Raw genomic sequence first — 20,180 nt, 5'->3', positions numbered from 1 at the left:
TATCCATGGAAACTTGAAACAGTAACACAAAGTTCTCTGCTTTGGTTTATGGAAACAATAGATACAAAATGTTAAAGTGTTTTATTCACAATATCTATGCATTATTATTTTCCCCAAACCTTATAAGTCAGAAGAAAAAGAGCAATTATCACATAGAAAGAAACTCACAGGAGGTACCCTATCTTTCCTTTCAGGACGTTGATGTTAAACTTATTTCCCTTTTTTCTATGCCATCTATACCCACCTCTCTTTTCTGGGAGGGACTAAAACATGGTAAAGCTTGACCCACAAGAACGATTTTTAAAATAAGAAGAACACAATACAGTTTAATATTACTACTTACCTTGGTCTCTTATGAAAAGGCTTAGGTACTCTCAAAATCAACCAATGAGGTCAATGCACCTTTCTCTCAAGGTCACAATGTCAGAGATAGAAGGACGTTAGAGACCAAGTGGTCCTATTTGCTCATTTGACAGATACGGAAAGAGTAGTGTGATTTAACTAAGACCATCACTGAGCTAGTAGTGGCAGAGCAGAAACTTGGAATCAAGGTTTCCTCGCCCCTGAGCCCATACCATTTGTATTATATTTTCTGTTATAATTATGTTCAGACTCAGATCAGTGGTCTGCAACCATGGCTGCGTAAAAAAATCACTTGAGGAGCTTTCAAAATATATAGCTGCTGGCCCCAGTCCTGATTCAGCATTTCTAGGGGCAGGTTCCAGAAATCTGTATTTTTCGAAGCTCCCCGTAATGATTTTGATGTGCAGTGTTGAAAACCACCACGGCTTCATGAAAAGTGTAAGCTTTTCTGGCCCTGGGGCGAGTCACTACATCCACCTCACCCTGGAATGGGTTTTCAACTTTCATCTGCCTCTTTTGAACTTGTTGAGGAACGTCTGCCCACTCATCTGTAACTACGCAAGCAAGACCTTTTAACTTTTGTAATTTTTTTCTTTTCTCTGATCACTTCAAACTCAGATACAGGTAGCCTATCATTCAGACCTCCAGGCTAAGGGGAAAATTACTGGCTTTCCACCATCCTTAGGGAGGAGGAAGTTTCAACATTCCTTTTCTGGAGGCTATTCAACCATTCAATTCACTGGGACAACCAGATACGAGAACAGAGACAATCCACGGAAATGAACTCTAGCAGCTTCTACTCCTTGATTAGGTAGCAGGATAAATTCAGGAAGCCATTACAAATGTACTGCCTTCCAGAACCAACCATGCCTTTCAGGACCTTATACAATTGTCGTGAAACAAATTAAATTATACCAAACTAATGAAAAGGAGAGGATCTGGATTCTTTCTGTTGCGATAGCACGTTAGGCTTAAATAGAATTAAAATAAATTTCCAGATCAAGAGTACAAAATCAAATTTTCCAATCAAGTAGAGTATCCCTTCCCTAAGTACTAGAGTTGAGAGTTCCTGAAATCCTCATTGTAGGGGAATTTGTGTAGGAGTTATTTATGAGCTTTGGGGGGAAACTGGGGCAGAGAAGGGAGTGTTATGAAAGCCCAGACAATTGGTTTGTTCACTGAAATGAAACACTAAGTAAAGTGAACCTTGATGGTATTTTACAAATTTTACATTAGTAATAGTGATTATTGGGCAATTAATTTCTATTTCTCTCTCATCTCAAGGTGAGAAATCTCATGCATCAATGAGAACGCTGATCATCACAGTAGTGACAGGGAAAGGATGGAGAAAACAGGATCTCGTCTGCATTTGAGAAAGCTCAGTCTCTTGCTCCACTCTCATCCCTCGGCTCCATCACATCATCTGAGCTGTCAGAGTCTGAACCCCAAGGCTCAACCATCTGGGTTCCTGCTGCTGTTTGCAGAATGGATTTGAATGACACAGCCAGATGGTTCAGCCTCTTCTCCCTGTAGAAGCAAGCAGAGAGAAGAGACTTACTGGCCTTTGTTTGAAGGTTTCTTATTACTGCTTTATAGGGTTGTGGGTAATGATTTAAGCCTTGCCTGAACGTCGATGAATATTCCACCAAAGATCCCCTTCCTCTAAATCATCACAGCAATCTGATTTGCAGAGTGGATGCTTCAACATTCTTCGAGTTCTGGAAGTTAACAGACGCTGACCTCTCTTCATCAACTTTTAATGTGATCACATCACTGAAATATTTCTCTACTATCATCTGAGGGTCAGAATCTCACAGTTCAGTGGTGTCACCTAATTCACTGTCTTCAAATCCTCCACCACCCAAATGTTTTGCAGATGCTACATTTTCCACTTCTTCTGGCACTGAAAAGAAACTTTCAGAATCAGTTGCAAGCTCATTCCCAAGTTTCTGCCAAGCTCCGTTCAGGGCTGATTGTTTTATTTCTCTCAGTGATTCTATTGTTACAGCATTGCAAGTGGAGAAACGTTGCCAGGCTACTTTCACAGTAAGTTCTGCTGTCTCTCTCACAAGATCTGCAAGGCAGTCAGATATACCCCCAGATGCATGGTTGGAAGGAGTGGAGTTGTACTGGGGGAATGAAGGTGACTTTAACACAAGGATCAGGATTTACTACCACACTTCTGTCAGTGGGAACACTGTCCAGAATCAGCAACACTTTAAATCCAAGATGTTTTTGGTGTAAATATTATTTAACCTCAGGAACAAAATACTGCAAAAACCAGTCAGAAAGGAGTTTCTCAGTGATCCATGCTGTATGGTTTCCCTTTATGTACACAGAAAAGTGTTTCTGGCATTTTCTTTTAAGAGAGCAAGAATTTCAGAATCTGTGAAGCAACATGGGTTTCATCAGAAAAAGTCACCAGAAGCTTATCTTTTTCAGGTGTGAAGCCTCTGGTCTTTTTCACATCCTTTGTAATAGATGTGCAAGAAGGCGTGAGCTCCCAAAACAGGCTTGTTTCATCAGCGTTGAAGATTCATTCAGGCAAATAGCCATTTTTCTCAGTCAGTTTCTTCAGATCTTCAGGAAGGATCTGCTTCCTCTGCCAGCCACTTCTTTTCACACAGACCATAGCATTTCTTAAACCTATCCAACCACCCATTACTCACAATAAATGTCGTAATTTTCTATCCAGATCAAAATTTAAAGTTGCATTTTTGTGGTGCTTGCTGGTGGATTATACACATGGAAAGAGGCCTTCTCTGTTTTGGAAGCCACAAGTGCAAATCTCTTTTCATTTTCTCTATTTTAGCATTTGGAGGTATGTACGCTTTTCTCAATGACTGCAGTGTGCCCCTGATGCACTGGCCCTAACAGCTTTCTCGTTTTTCTTTATTGATTCAGTAACACCAAAAAAAAAAAAAAACGCCCTACAGAGGTCTTGGTTTCACCGTAAACAAGCATTTCAAGAACTCCCATCTTGTTTGCTATAGACACCAGCTTTCCTTATCTGCCTCACTCTTGCATTTCCACCATCTACCTTCTCAGGTTTTTACCTGGATGCCATTCTTACCCGAACTTACACAAATTTACAGTTACTGAGGGTTTTATATCACTGAGCAATACACAACACTAATTTCTAATATATGACAAGCAAATGACAACATTCGTAAGACAAATAAAAAGGGCGAAACAGCTTTTGTGTGACGACACGTGCGCAGGACTGCCGGCTGCAGAGGGACAGTAGGCAGAAGAACCAGGGTAGACGCGAGCAACCCAGATGCTGGTCTTATCACATGAGACAGTCAGCAAGACAACAGATGGTGACTCGAATTTGCATTTTGTTCCAAAACTCTCAAAGGGGCAGACTAAGTAAATTCAAATTTTGGGTGGGAGTGACTTGCAGTTGTGACAGGACCACAGAACTCGGGAGTCAAGGTCAGGCTACCAGGCTGAGATGAGAAGTATCACCATCTAGGGAAAAATAGAAAAAAACAGGAGGTGAAGTCAGAACAGAGCCGTCTGCACAAGCAGCTTATCAGCTAGTGAGGAGAACAGAAATGCGGACTGACAGTAATAATACATCCCGGATCGCGCTGACAAAGGCTCTTGCAATTTGCATGCTCACTAAGACTGGATGAGAATCCTTTTCCCCCATATGTTCACCAAATGAAGTATCATCAACCTTTGCAGTTTGTGCCAAGCAGAAGGGGAATAACAAGGCATCTCACTTTTGTTTGAATTTCCACTCCTTTGATCATCTTTCCATACAAGTAAGCCTTTTCTACTTTTTCACCTTTAAATTGTTCATAGCCTTTGCCCACTTTTTAACTTTTTTCTTACTGATTTGGAGGCCCAAGTAGCATATTAGGGAACTCATTCTTAATTCTATCTCACAAAACATTTTCTCTAGGTTTGTCATTTACTTTTTAATTTTATTTAGTCTTTTTTCCATAAAGATGTTCCAAATATCTCTGTAGTCAAATGTTCATGCCTTGCTTTGAAAAACCTCCCCTTCCCCAAGATGATAAAAAAAAATCCATATAAAAATACATTTTTATTTTTTCACATATTTTGTTTCATTATATTCATACTTCTGTGGTATTATTTCAAGCTATTGAGGAAAAGATGGACTACTCAATAAACGGGCTACTCAACAAAGCAAAACAATCACCAATTATGTGACTGGCTATAGCTTAAGTGGTTGCATTGTTTGGGAAAGCTTAATTGTGGCTATGACCGGTTTCCTAACCTTGAGGCATTCGCAGCATTTAATTCATTTCTTTATTCCTCCTAGCACATGGCCTTGTACATGATACGCTCTTTGTCAGCATAAGCTGATCGAGGAGGAGGAATGAACGACTGCCATGTTTGATCTGTTATTGCCCTTTGGTCTCAAAATCAGTTGAATGACATCTTTGTTTAACCTATGAGTAAATGCGTTGTGGGTAGTTTATACATTTTGGGGAAAAAAAGATTTCTTGTGGAAACCTCCTCATTGGTTAACATATATGGGTATCGTCTTGTAAAATGATAAGTGATTCTGAGGGTCTGTACTTATTGAGCTCACCACTTGAGTGTGTGTGTTTTAAGATTTTTTTAATTCCTTTTTTATCAAAGTGTAGTTGATTTACAATGTTAGTTTCATGTATACAGCAAAGCAATTCAATCACACATAGAAATATATATATATATATGTATTCAGATTGTTTACCATTCCAGCTCTGTTTTAAGATTTTTAAAGGGGAAAGAGACTAGCTCTGCACAGCTCTGATAAAAGCAAACTCCTTAACACCAAATGTCCTTTCATTAACAGAAGCTGCAATGAACTCACTTCATACAAATCCTTATAGGGTGTGAAATTTCAAAAAAATTCTTTGTTCTTGGTTAAAAAGCTGACAGAAAAATACATCTTGAGACCCTCCTGCCCTTTGGGCACATAAGCAGTGTGAGCCCCAGCTCCTGACTACAGAGCGCAACCCGCTCTTACTCCTCCTCCCAGAGGCAGCCGGGCATTCTTGGACTCAAGGACTAGAAGCATGGTGCCACACTCTCTAGCTAAACATCCTTTGGAAAAACACCTTGAGAAGAGCTGCCACTGGTGACTCCATTATTTGGTAGCATCCTAACAGCATCAAGTCTCTGTACAGCTCGCAGAACTGAAAGTTGACACATGAAGTTTATTTTCAAGACTTTATTCTTCACGTTAACTTGGCTCTGGCATCTTGCAAAACTGACATATCCTTAGCAAGGTCAGAGAACCCAGGATGAAACTCTCACCCAGAGGGAATGTTACGGGTGGAAGTATAGTCTATTCTTGGAAGGTTGGTTGAATGGTTTTACCCAGTAATTTAGTTAAACATATAGTAATGTCATTCTCCTTACCTGGGGTTATCAGTTTTTATGCTCTTATTTACTCCTTATTTCCTTTCATAAACCTCCATCTCTTGTATGGTATAGAAAACAGTTTTTATTAGTATTATGAAGTTAAACCATCCCTAAGTTCAAATAATCAAGCTTCCAGTAAAATGGCTATACATCTTCTGTTCAAATTAGGTGGAGAAAAAGACTTGGAAATTGAGTCTCTTACCTTCAAGTGATATTAGGATTCAGGCTTCATAATGCCTTAGTTTTTAATCTATTGCCTTAAATCAAGGAAAAGATTTAACTTAAAGTGATTTCCCTTCAGTGGTCAGTAGTTCTTTAATTGTCACTCTCCATCTTGTATTTAACCTGAAAAGCCACCGATGTATATGTGACAGTGCCTAAAATGTAGCCATGAAACATGAGATTACTTCCTACACACATGCATATGTGCACACACACTTTTATTATGAGAATTTTCAAACCTAGAGAAATAGAATAGTTCCATTATTATACCTAGTAGAGTCAATAATATCACCTCATATCTCATCCAACAGCCAACTCATATTCAGATTTCTCCCTTTGTGCCAAAACTTCAGTGACTATTTATTAATCACTAGTGAAGCCATTATCGGAAGATCAGAGGTCTTAGAACTTGGTACTGACACTCAGTTAATAAAAGTAAGGAGCGTAGATTGGTAGCAGAACAGAAGTCAGCAAAATGTAGAGTAATTACTTCAAAATTTTTTTTTAAAAAGCAGCAGCAGAAGAAATGAATTAAAAAGCCTTGATCTCAGGGAACTTAGTCTCCTAGGGAGGATAAATGGAACACAATGTAAGGTAGAAGCCCACACATCCCATAAGCGTTGCAAACAAAGTGCTACGCGGGCCCAGTCCCCTTTCTGTCCAATTCCTACTTTATCTACTGTGCTTTGGCCCTTCTCATTCCTCATCTGAAGAGTGGAAAAAATTCCTCAGTCCTCAGCTTCATCTTTTTTATTTTAATGGAGGTACTGGAGATGGAACCCAGGACCTCATGCTAAGCGTGCTCTCTACCACTGAGTTACACCCACCCCCCTCCCCTTTAAATCACTCACATGATTAATAAGAAGTCCCCATGGCTTAAGAGTCCAACTCCCTTTGTACAATGGCACCTGCCTACTTTCGCAGCCTTAGCTTTCACTACCTTTTCCCTTCCTCCTCTGCAGTCTGTAAGTCAGCCAGCTAAGGGGCTATTTCAATCAACCAGATTTCCTTAACCTTCAACACTAGTTCAAGTACCACCTCTTCCAGGAAGCTTTCCCGGCTTCCTCTGGCTGTCTTGGAAGCATTCACTGGCTGGCTCTGAAGCACTGTTTCAAGCTCTCAGTGCCTCTCTCCTGTGCTTACTCTGATTACAACATTTATGACATTTCACCATAGTGCCCTCTGTTTTCCTGTGTTTTCATCATTTATGAGTGCCCTAACAGTATCTGGAACAGAACAGGTCCTCATTTTTTTTTATTGAAGTATATACTTGATCTACAATATGTTAATTTCTGGTGTACAGCATAGTGATTCAGTTATATATGTGTATATATATTCCTTTTCATATTCTTTTCCATTATAGGCCATTAGAAGATATTGAATATAGTTCCCTGTGCTATACAGTAGGACCTTGTTGTTTATCTATTTTATATATAGTGTGTGTGTGTGTATATATATACACATACATACATTGTATCTACCGATCTCAAACTCCTAATTTATCCCTCCCGCCCCTTTCCCCTTTGGTAACCAGAAGTTTGTTTTCTATGTCCAAATACTACTGCATAAATGCTTACAGCAGGGAGAGTAAGAGCTGCACGCAACACTTACAAAAAGGTCAGCGTTGGAACTGGACCTTGAAGGATGGGTAGGATTTCCAGTGTGTGGAGAAGGAGCAAGTGAGTGGGAGGTGAGGGGGGCAAAGGCAGAGGCAGGAATTGCTAGGGAAATACGGGGATTAGATGAGGCTGAAACACAGGGTGGCTGAAGTGGATAGTCAAAAACAAAATTGGAAAAGTCTGTTTGAGACAAATCATGGAGGACCTCAGATGCCGGATTTCTTTGGTGAGACGCAGTTAACATTTAACTGTCCTGATATAATGAAAGGGTTTATGTTTTGCAATGAATACAAAAACTAAGTGTTTAGGATAAATCAGACCTATTCTTCCTTGTCACTAGGTCTCAGCACTCACATTCTTGGGAGAAAAAGTCCCTCCTATGTGTGTCCTAAATAATTTAGAGAGATCATGCTGATATTCATTATCACATAGCTATTTTGTTCTCGTTATTTTAATCCTTGATAACGAGGACAGTTATGAAACATCTTCTTCACTTTCCTTTCCTGGTTCGATGGGTCATTAATCAAATAGACAGCCATAAGTTCTTAATAATAATCTATTTTCTCCATTAAAATTTCATGGAAAATCGTGTATATTTCTTACTGGATCCAAATATTTTTATAGCTCTGAAAATTCTTCCCCCACCAAATCAAAATGGCTTCTATGTAGCAACAGTGCCCTCTGCTGGCTATAAAGTGGAACAGCTAAACCAGCGGAGAAGGAACCCAACAGCCCAGGTGTCTGCAGATGCTCTCTGCCTGACAAAGCCTCCGTCGTCCGCACGTCCCCAATTTCTGCCCCTTTCCTGTTAAGCAAAATGTTGACTTAATAACTCCTAAAGGTAAGCAAACTCGTCTTAGCAGGCCAGGAACCGGGCAAGTGCTCCAACAAATTCCTCTTTTTTTCTGGTCTTTTGGAAAACAAGCCACACCCAAATCTTCCAAAGTTTTTGTTTTAAGAAAAGGCACATAAATGTGAACAGTAATTTCCAGGTTTCCTCGATTTACACTTCCTCTATAAGTCATTTTCACTGGCCTTTGTAAGACAAAAGAAAGCATTTAGTTAGGGAACTCTTTAAGGAATCTAGCAATCATGGACCTAGTGACTGGCCACATCCCAACCTGGAAGCATAACCAGGCCACCTCCCAAGCCTGGGCTAGATGTGCCATTTGTCCCCTCTCTTAGCGTTAAGGACGGCGAACAATACAAGATCAGCATAAAACGGTTCCAGGGGATAATGACAATTGAAATTTTAGCCAGTGCCTAGCATAGAGTCTGGCCACCTGCTAGGAGCGTTAAATGAGGTAAGAAGGGGGAGACTCACTGTAAATTACGGAGTGTAATGTTCATTAAAGGTGCTTTTATCATTGCAATTTCAGACTGAATTGCAATACGAGGAAATGCTTCTGGCAGGCTAGAGAGGAACAAGGCGTCCCCAAGTTCAGGGGCATCCCTCTTTCTGCAAAATAATTCAAAAGCCCTTCCCTGCTACTTGCGGTTCCTTTAAGATATTTTTATTCAGTTTTGAATGGGCTCCTAAGCCCTAATTAAGGGACCACAGCTTTTTTGTGCCTTACTTCTGTGTCTTTTTTTCCCGGTGGTTCCAAGGCAGCGCTTTGCAACCTGGGACAGTTGTGTAAGCTCTCACCTTGGGTCTCCTCCAAGCTCCACACTGTCCCTGCTGCCTCCGTGAGCAAAGACAGGGGCTGCGCTCCTCCAAGTACAAGGTGGTGAAGGCAGCAATCCCTCCTGCCTTCCGCACAGCCAGGGAGCCCCACATACACAACGAAAACCCAACTCATGGCAACGGAAGAGCAAATAAATTAAGTACCACAGAGGTCCAGGGCTCGGGACCTCGAGAGAGGAGGGAATCACTTCAGAGCTAATTTGCAAGACCAGGGGTTAGGGTGAGACGAGCAGGGCCAAGTCCTGCCAAATCAGGGTCACAGCATGTCTATTAAACAGTTAACGTATTTTGTTCATCTTAGAATTGTTCGCATTAACTTTGCATTTTAAAGGTATCGCATTAAAATTTTTGTCTTGTGTACTGAGTGTCTTGATGCCCCCTTACATTCTCTGCCTCACTCAAATCCCCCGGTGATGGACGTGACTGTGCAGCTAGAGAAGGGATAAAAGGCATCCCGGAGGAGTCACCAGGAAGCCGAAGCTTAGACCCGCGCACAAGGCGGAGCGGGTGGCGGAAGAGGAGCGCGCTGGCTGGCTGGCTGGCTGGGAGCCGACGATGCTCCAGTCGGGTACTTTGCGGCAGCCCCGAGGGAAATCAGCTTGGTTAAAGGAGAATACCGAAAGGACGTCGGCTTACCTGGTTCTGGCTGCTCCAGACCCCGCAATCTCCTCTCCTAACCGCCGAGGCAGGCTCCGCTCCCGGTGGGGAGGCTGCGTCTCGTCTTTGCAGCGCGCCCTCCGTCCGGCGCAGCCTGCATCAACCCGCGGCTCTCGGGAGAGAAGTGCCCCGCGGCCGCCCCTCCAGCGTACGCGCGCCGCGCCCCTTGCTGGCTGGGGGTCCAGTCCCTCCGCGCAGGGCGCGCTTGTCCCCCACAGGGATGGGAGGACCGGCTGCTGTCACTTCCGATCTGCTCGCTGTGTGTCAGGGCACCTCCTCGGCTACACGCTCAGCCCCTCCATCCCCACCCCGCGCCCCTCTCGGTCCCGCAGCGGCGGCCGGGAGGCTCTCTTGATGAACTCCGCCAAGGCCAAAGTGACGAGAGACTCCGTGAGGGTCTGTAATTTCATAGCGGTATCAATCGCTTGGGCAGGCGGCAAATCTTAAAGCTGGAACGAACATCAGCTCTGGGTAGAACTTAGCGTTCCACGTCTTTTGTGAAAAGTCACCAAGCAAATTAACTCTGTGTCAACGTTTAGTACCAGTAGTGCACCCTAACAATACAGACAGAAAGAAACCCCGCTGCAGCAAGCTCTATCCATCGCTGCCGGTGCACCCCGGAAATCTCCATCAACAAATATGAAAAAGCGTTTAAAGAAGGGAAGGGTTTCTGGTGAGAACTGACCTAAAGTAACCCCAGCCCCCTTAGCAGCCCAGCCTGGGGAGACTGGATTTGTTGTTCCCACTCAACTCCTTTATAAGACCTCTAATTTCTCCGAAGCTCTTCAGCAAGTGCCTGTCCACAGGTTACTTCCGGTTTCTGACAAGGCAATTAAAATGGCTTGTCCAACTGAGACTGGCAGTTAAGAATGCTAGACAAATAGTTCTGGACAAATCGATGTGAGACGTGGCTGTTTATGCCACACCATTGTTTTAATGTTGTTCCGGGGTACACTACCCCCAAAACTCTAAAGACATATTTTACTTCTGGAGTCCTGTCCTCAGATCTTTGGTTAGTTTTCAGGCCTTAGTCAATGAGTAAGAAGCAAAGTCCCTAAATACAAGAACAAATGCTTGATTTAGCAAATGAACACACAGGGCACCCAGTTCAAACTGAATCTCAGATAAGCAACAAATACTTTTTTAATGTAAGTATGTCCTAGGCAACATGTGGGACATACTTATAATTTAAAAATTGTTTGCTGTTGAACTGAAATTCAAATATAACGGGGTGCCCTGTTTTTTCTGGCAACTCTAAGAATAAGGCAATGACTACTTGAATTCTTTTGTTTATAGTCCAACAAACAAGACACAAGTCTATACTGAGAGGTAGGCAAAAAATATCACAAGGATTCTTAGTCATTTATACACAAAAAAAGTCACATTGAAATATTTATTAGGAAAACAGTAAAAAGCTGATTTATATTAATTGAGGAGATCATCAAATCAGATAGTTAAGACTATTGAGGGGATTAGAGCAGGGAGCTGCAAACTACTCCGTAGGGGCTGGATCAGGCCTGCAGCTATTTTTCTGTGGTCTTTGAGCTAAGAATGGTTTTGACATTTTAAATGATCAAAAAGAAGCAGAATACTCAGTGGCAAGTGAAAGTCACATGAACTTCAAATTTCAGTGTCTATAATTAAAGTTTTACCGTAACTCAACCACACTCACTCACTTTCTTACTGTCTCAGGCTGTTGTCAGGCTGTAAAAGCAAAGTCGAGTCATTGCAAGAGAGACGAATCAACCTGCAAAGCCGGAACAATTTACTCTCCAGGCCTTTTACAGAAGCAGTCTGTCGACCCTTCATATGCATCAAACCATTACCTGTAAAGTGGTGTATAGATAATCATGAAGTCTGTTAGCTATAACTCTGGACCAAACATTTTCCTCATTTGTGGAAAATATTTGCTTAGCTGTCCTTTTCTCATAGTCAAAAGAAAAGGACTGTGTTTTCATAGATATAAAATTTTGGTAAACTGAAAATCAGTGGCCTTTGAATGAGATTTGTTTTAACAATACAGGCCATCTCTGCTTTTTTTCACAATTTCTGATTCACCCTTTGTCCATTGCTGCATCACCTCACAAACCACAATATCCCTGTGGTTTTTAGATCCCTAACTCGCGCAGCAGTTTACCAAGTGGCTCACCTGCCATCTAGTGGGGAAAGATATAAGTGCATTATTATTCATGTATTTAGGCAAACTGACTAGCTAGCTTTAAGCTATAGGACCTTGGACAGTGATGATTATCATAGTAATTCCTTACAGTTGAATGGTGGTTTGCCAATTACAAAGCACTTCCTCGTTGAGTATTTTAATTAATCCTCCCTAAAGACAATGCTGTGTTATAAGCAAATCTTCTTTGTGCTTTTTTTCAGATGAGGAACCTGAGTCCGAACATTAGCTTATTTATTCAGGGTCATACTGGTGGGCTCCAACCCCAGTGCTCACCCTAAGTTGTCCCTAGAAGCTCACAGCACAAGAATTCCTTAAACCTGCTACTATTTATATCATAGCTATTACTGTTACTTGCTACTACTACCGCTGCCAACAACAACTGACACATGTAACTAGTGTCCCCTTTGCTAGGCACGGTCCTCAGAGCTTCATATGCATGCACTAAACCAATCTCATGGATTGTGCCTGTGGCATACAGTCTATTTTCATCCCAATTTTACAGACGTTAAAATCAAGACCCAGAAAGGATGAGAGACTCGCTCAAGTTCACTAGTGAACTTAAATGTAAATGATGGGGTGACATTTGAATGCAAGCAGTCCAATTCCAGAACCCTTGCTTTTCATGAATATTGCCTTGATCCCAAAGCACAGTCAGAAGAAGAAAAGACACACTGCCCACTCAGTGAAGTCCAGCGACCCAGCTTGGCATTCACAACCTTCCAACATCTGGCTGCATCTTATGTTTTCCTCGCACTGTGCCACCGCCCAGCCTAGTCTGCTGCAGCCACTTCAAAGGACTTACCAGTTCATGCCTCTATTCATGCTGTTCCCTCTCTTTAGCCCCTCCCTCACCCCTTTCCCTGTTGAAGTTCTACTCATCTGATAAGGTCCACCTCCAATTTGACCTCTTTGGGAAATGCCTGAGACCCCGGCTGGAAGTAAACACATTCACCCCCAAATCCTCCCTCACAGCCCTTTGTCTGAATTTCTCTTAGGCACTTGGCATCTTTTACATGGCATTGGAATTATTTAAGGTCATGGCAGTCACATTCACTTGACTGTAAAGCCACTAAAGAAAACCCAGCTCAAACTCTGCTTCAACCATGACTCCTTCTGTGGCTCCCCACAAACGTATTAACGCCTAAGCTCCCTCATCACTTTGTTCTTATCTTAATTGTCTATAACACTTAACCTTACCCCAGAGTGCTGTCACTAGTTTGAGTATCTGCCTTTCCCTAGGAGGTAAACTTCGTGAGGGCAGATGGTGTTTTTGTCTTTGTATCCTCAGCCTAGCAGTCTCTTGTACATTTGCTTGTTGAATGAATGAATGAATGAGTGAGTGAGTGAAGTGTTTTGAGATCCTCCAACCGGAAGTAATCACTCCCGTCTCTGAACTCCAATAGCTCTTTGTTCTTCCTTGTGACATTTTTGTTTCTTACCCTGTGTTAGAGTTATCCATAGACAAGTCTTAGCTTCTTGTTAGACTCTAAGAACCTTAAGGTTAGAGCTATGCCTTAGGCATCTCTATGATTCCGTCACCTAGAGGAATGCCTGGTCCAGTAAATGGGTTCAAGAAATATTTTTAAATGAATGATTCACCACAATGAATGTAGCCCCTTAATGATAGGCTCGTAGGTGTCCCCAGAGAATAAATGAAAGGAGGCTGAGCTGGGTGGAAATTAGCCAACTAGGCTGAGGCGAGCTGCACGTGATGGAAGGATTGTGAGCTATGAGGGACCTGTCATTCACACCAACACAAACAAGCGGCCATCATTTGTTATTGTCAGTACTGACATTAAAGGTGATTCATTATTCTTTGCTTTGTCCCCGGAGAAATTAGGAGAACAAACATCATCATCTTCCAAGAGACTAAGACAAAGTGATATAAGCCTATAAAGAAAAGATTAGTTTCAGGTTCATACAATAGCTGCACATGTTCTAGGGAAAAAAATGCATTCATCGGCCAGTGCAACTGTATCCCGATCATAGAATTCCTTTCACATTATTAAAAAAAATTATCTTAGCACCTAGTACAATAAGAAAAGCGATAAATTAAAAAGCATGTATTATAATACAATAGTAGAAAGGTTTAAAATACAAAAAAAATTACATGGGTCTACAAGTTAATATTGCATCCTTCTTATGGGATCATTGATAAATTAGGTAAAAATAAAATATTTCTTAGAATGAAGTAATCTTGAAACAATTATTTACAGAATAACATAAGTGTATGATTTAAGAAAAGAAAGGAAAAGAACACTTGCTGAGAACCTATAGGTGTTAAGTATGATCCTCGATGCTTTGACCCACATTGTCTATCTAATTTGTCCGTCTGAAAAATCATGAGAGGTCATATGAAAAATAATAAGTATCTGAATTGGAACTTGGTTGCAGGTGTCCTGTGTCCTCCCCTTTATTCTGCCCCTCTTATTAAGAATTCACTGCGAATATAATACTAATTGAAATTCCTCATCAGTATTGTTGAATTTCATCCCTCCCTACCAGCAACAGCATTTGAGATGCTATCTGGGCCAGTTAATTGAGTTTCAGAGATTTATTCAACACGTCTAAGCCCTAGGGCCCAGTATTTCTCCCATCAAGCTACCCTATTGTCAATGCCTATCAAGTATCTTACTGTATTTAGCTTGAACCTGTTACATTACACAGACTAGTGTTTTTAACTTTTTTTCATCTCCCCCAAACACACAGTTTTAGTAGCCGGGAGACAGAATGCCAATTGTGGCAATCCAAATGTTCCAATGGATTATTGGCAGCCTGCTGCCAAGTACTCAAACAATCACTATCGGAAAACCTGGAACCCAATTCTCCTCTCGTCTGCTGTTGATTGATTTGATGGGTCATTTTTCCTTAGCAGTGATGACAGTCCCTTCCAAGCAATCACAGGTGTGAGAGTAGGATGTGACCAGCGGACAGGGGACTTACTGCAGGGTATTATAGACAGTTTCAGATTGGGGGAAAGTTTGTGAAATGTATAACAACAAATTTAAGTAATAGAGTGTTCATGGTTTTGGAAACACTAAGCACTTGTCAAAACAGCACAGTTAATTTCTTTTAGAATTAAATGAAAATGAACAATAATTAGGCATGTAATTATCCATAAAAATGTTTTTAAGATTTGTAATTATAGTTAATTGCTATAAAATATGTTGATTTAAAAAGCTGTTAACGAAATTGAAAATAAAGTAATGGCATTGTAAATGCACATTTCCTTATGTTCACCCAGGCACGTGGGTAGGGAAAAGTCCCGAGTGACTTTGCAACTCATCCCACTGTAATACCTGCAGGGCTGGCTGTATATCCAGCCTCCCTGACTCTTGCTGCCCCTCTTTTTCTCTTTCTCACTTGGTCCCTGCACGTGTTAAGAGGTTCTATCCTTCTCTGTTCCCTTCCCCCATTCCATACAGCTCCTATGATGCTGATTCCAAGAGAAAACGACCCATGGATTAAGGAAAAATAAAATGAGGTCACGGAGGTGATCTGACTTTAAAATTGGAATTCCATTGGATTATGGCTGAGTTGACCCTCTCTAATACTTGATGTGACATCAAAGCACGTCATTTTTATTCACTGTCGCCACCACTATCTCTTAATACAAGAGGTTTCCAATTTCATTCTTTCTAAGTTTCATTCAAATGTGATTTAGGTTAAGACTGCAGTATGAAGATGGACTTTCAGAAAATCTGTCCTCTGTAAAAAGCATGATGTTATCTTTTCAAACTTCACCTTATATATATATAAAAAATCTAAATCCACAGCTTTATAATCTGTTTGTTGAGTTATCATCACTATCCTCTTATAGCTGTTCTTAAAAAGAAAAAAAATGGGTACTTGTTACTCATTTGCTCTAGTTTTAGTAGGGAGAGGTTATATAAGCAGTTCAGAGATTTATTTTTTTTCTTCAAGCACTAAAATGTACATGTTTCAATAATACATAATTCTTAATTACCATTCCAACACTTGCTTGTCCATTTTAACAGGTCCTTATTTCATAGAATTTACTTACATTGGGCTACAAATTACCTGTATTTATACCTTCTCACATTTGAGAACAATTTGATCTGCTAAAATATCCCTGCAACCTAAAATGTGTGTCCTCTGGTCAGTGTGAGACTCACAGCCAATCGGTAGAATCTGCTTCCTCTCACTCTCCATCCTTGTCTAGTATCTCCTTTATGCAAATGAATGGGGAATGAACATATACTGAGTCTAAATCTTTGATAGAGAAACTAGCCTTTAGCAGTTAGCTCCCAATAAAACCCCGCCACTTTCATATTGATCCAAAAAGAGGGCAATTTCACTGCAATATTAATATTCATTAATTCATTCATCTATTCATCCCACAAATCTTTCCTCAGCTGCTATTCTGGGCACACCACTGTGCAAGGTGCTGGAGTAATGCAGAGTAACTCATCACATTCTCACAAAAGTATGAGGTAGGTACTCCTCTGATTCCTGTTTTTAGTGGAGCTTAAAGAAGTTACTTGCCCAACGTCACATAGCTAATAAGTGGCAGAGCCACCCCACAGTAACTCAGACAACATGACTCCTTTAACTTAATCTTTAACTCAGGGACGTGGTATTTGATCAAAAATCCTAGGCAGAGGATTGGTAAAGCCCTAGGGCACCATGGGCACATAGGATTATTTACTGGAACTCTTCCCTTATTAACTCTCCACTGCCTCAACAAGATCTTACCACCACTGTAGGAGGCACCAAATTTGGCCATTCATGATCACAGAAACACAGCACCCCTTTTCAAGCACCCTTAAAATCAAGAAGTGCTGTGACATCCCAGGATCCCAAGATACAATTCAGTAGGATTTGGTTTAAAAGCCTAGGGTTTTCAATTATTTTGCTAACCCATTCCACATTCACTGCAAGGTCTCCAGCCTCATCCATGGAGACTGGGCAGGCACCGACAGCTCTGAGAACCACGCAGACTCTCAGGAGACGAGAGCAGTGGCTTCCCTCTTACCGTGCTGGGGCCCAGCCACACGTAACTGTGGATCTAGTGAGCATATGGGGATGGCTGACCTCAGAGACGGTGACGCCCAAAATTTGAGAGTCACGCTAGAAAAAGCAGCCTCTGCTACTAGGGATCAACATGAACTCGATGGCTGTCACTCCATTCCAGTTGCAATCAAACTGCCTTTTCTATGTTCCACCCCTTAAGAGTCCCCTCCAAAAAATCCCCTCACTAAAACAAAAGCAAAGCAAAATAAGAAAAATTTGGCAGAAGGAATTCTCTTAACCCAAGAGAGAGTCACACTCCTTGAGCCCCATTTTCCTCTCTGAGAACAGACCACACAATAGTAAGTATCTCCCCAGGAGGCCAGGTGGAATGCAGTAAGCAGATTTTCAGAAACTCCAATAAGAAGGAGCAGCAAAGACAGAATTAATTCAGGTTAGTGCTTCCCGTCTGTTTGCTGGGTTTTTTTTTTAACAACTGAAGCGCTAAGGAGAAGGTCCTTTCGCTCTTGAGAACTAGTTGAGGGTCTGAGCTCAGCCTGTTTGAGTGTTGCAACACCCCCTTCATCCAGCAACTGTCCAACCTGCGATTATACACGTTTCTGGCATTCCTATAACAGAGTCCTGTTTCTTTAAGATCACACCATCTCTGTCCTTACGGAAGAAATTCAGCACGTAGATCGCTATGAGTTGTATCAGGTCAATCAGAATCATAGGCAGGAGAGGATCGAGTTTCTTTTAAAAGATTCCCCATGTGATTCTAAAGTACATCCAGGGCTGAGACGCACAAGTTTAGATGGTTTCAACCTTGGGAGGCTTCTAAGTACCTGGAACTCAGGTCACTTGCAGTAGGAGTAACTCTCTAGACCAAGGTTGTCCAACAGAAATATGAGTCATGCATATAACTAAGATTTTTTCTGGTAACACATGGATAAAAGTGAAAAGTAACAGATAAATGCATCTTATAACGCATTTTATACAGCCAAATATATCCCAAATATTATCATTTCAACATGTAACAATATAAAAATAAGGAATTCTTTATCATTTTTTTCTGTACTAAGTCTTGTAAGTGTGGAGTGCATTTTACCTACAGTATACACTCTATACTGGACAGCACAGCTCTGGAGGCAAAAGTCCTTGTACCACGGGTGTATGCTCGAAGAAATACACCCCCAAATGGGGATGGTCCTTACGTCCCTATGGTTACCACTCCAGAGTGGCACCGTATATAGTAATAAGAGATGTTTTGCAGAATTGCTGAAAGGGCCTGACCTGGAAGGGCCTGTAGAAATTTGGTCCAACTCATTTATCTATTAACAAAATGACTGAGGCCCAAGGGTGGAAGACTTGTACCGGATTGTACTGATAATTGTGGCAGCACAAAGACTGGACTTTGAGGCTCTTCCTAGTCGCCTGAAAGAGACTGGGAATTGAGAAGATGGTGTCTGTCCTATTTCTCTTTTTTCTTGATTAGCAAGAAAAGCATTTTCTCTAATGCTGAATAAAACCAAAAAAAAAAAACTGATCATAAGCCGTTTATTTTATGTTAAAAATGAAAACACCAAGTTCCCAATTGGTTGGGAGTTCTTTTTAGTGTAGCAGGCTTTGGTCAGCTTATCTGATGGCTCCTCAACGGTCGACTTCAGCACACAGGCAGAGAGTGTGGTGGCCACGGGGGGAAGATAACTTAGGAGGTTCCCAGTCGAAGAGAGTGATTTCTGGAACAATCCAAACATCTGGTAGGAGCATTCGGAAGCCCCATTAATAGACTAGTGTGAAACAAAAGGGTATCTGAGGTGTTAAAGGCCACTGGCTGGTTACAGTCTCTCACCTGTTTTGTAAGGAAACACGAGTTCGGCAAGGTCACTGAAATACTAACAGCAAGCTGCCTGATCTTCAGGAGTGTGTGGTGAGGAAAGTCTTTCCAAAAAAAAAAAAAAAGGACTCTTAGTAACTCTCAACATGTGCCGCCCAAATGGTTGTGTGCTAGAGACTGGAGACAGCTGTGGGTCGATGTATCTGGGGCCCTTTTGTCCCTTTAATTATTCTCCTCAGTGCTTGGTGGTGGGGTTAACCTGGAGACAGTTCTGCTCACTCCTCATTGGCTTCTCTATGGCTTGTCACTGTCACATCCCCATAACTGTGCAAACAGCCAACACGCAGATACAAACTGACACTTACACACTGATTGTGCCCTTTGTGCATTCATTCATTGACCGGGCACCCCCCTACCCCACACAAGGCACTGTGCTAGACCCTCAAGGGACATGGAAGTAAAGGAGATATAACTTCGACCATCAAGGTGCTTAGACACATGAGAAGGGAACATACATATAGCTGAAATATAGCCCCCAAGTCTAAGTGTTTGGGGACATGTATATGCAATACTGAGAGGCATCTTTTTACAGCTTTATAGCTGTATCATTAGTGTTTAGATCATTCTGAGTAGATCTGTGTGAGAAAGGGACACAGAGATTAGAGAGACAGGCAGTTGTGACGTGAAATCAGGGCTTAAGGGTGAAAGCTACAGTCTTAGCTTCCACAACAAGGTTCCCCCCCGCCTTTATTCTGGTTAAATACACAGTGGTGAGAAAATCCCCATTTACCCAGAAAAGCAATGTACTCTTGCTTGTCCAATTTTGCATTTCCCCATAGCAGTTGGGCATGAATTTTTACCAAAAATGTGAAAGACAGCCTCCCCAATCAAAGATATACTTGCAAGACATTAAATATTTGCACAGAGGAAGCAAGAAAATGCTCACGATGAGGCTTGCACGGAGCCCAGTTAATCCGGCTGTGTTAATCCGGCGGCGTGAGCCATGCTGGGAAGACACAAGCAGGAGACATAGCAGAGGATTGTTGATGTTCGAGACAGAGAAGACTTTCCCCGCAAGACAGTCTAGGGCTTTGCTCTCTCTCCACCTCCTTCTCTTGATCTTGGAGCTGATAAGATTTTTAAATTTTGCCTTTGAGAGTGCAGAGCTGGGAATATCAGAGGTCACTGAAGATTTTGTTTCCTGCTTGTGGAGGATGGGATGGATGATAGCAATGTGTTTGAGATGAGCCTTGAAAG

The 20,180-nt window shown here is 41.7% G+C and overlaps 1 long non-coding RNA gene across 1 annotated transcript; it reads right to left on the bottom strand.

Moving 5' to 3' along the window:
• Nucleotides 1-3,261: 3,261 nt before the first annotated feature.
• Nucleotides 3,262-19,929, bottom strand: LOC116661834. Its single transcript, XR_004317818.1, has 2 exons — nt 19,870-19,929; nt 3,262-3,837 (listed from the first exon to the last, which is right to left on the bottom strand). It is a non-coding gene; the product is annotated as an uncharacterized LOC116661834 (long non-coding RNA).
• Nucleotides 19,930-20,180: the final 251 nt, after the last annotated feature.

This window comes from Camelus ferus, chromosome X, assembly GCF_009834535.1.
Source record: "Camelus ferus isolate YT-003-E chromosome X, BCGSAC_Cfer_1.0, whole genome shotgun sequence".
Taxonomy (NCBI): domain Eukaryota; kingdom Metazoa; phylum Chordata; class Mammalia; order Artiodactyla; family Camelidae; genus Camelus; species Camelus ferus.
This window is presented reverse-complemented; position numbering and strand designations above follow the sequence as displayed.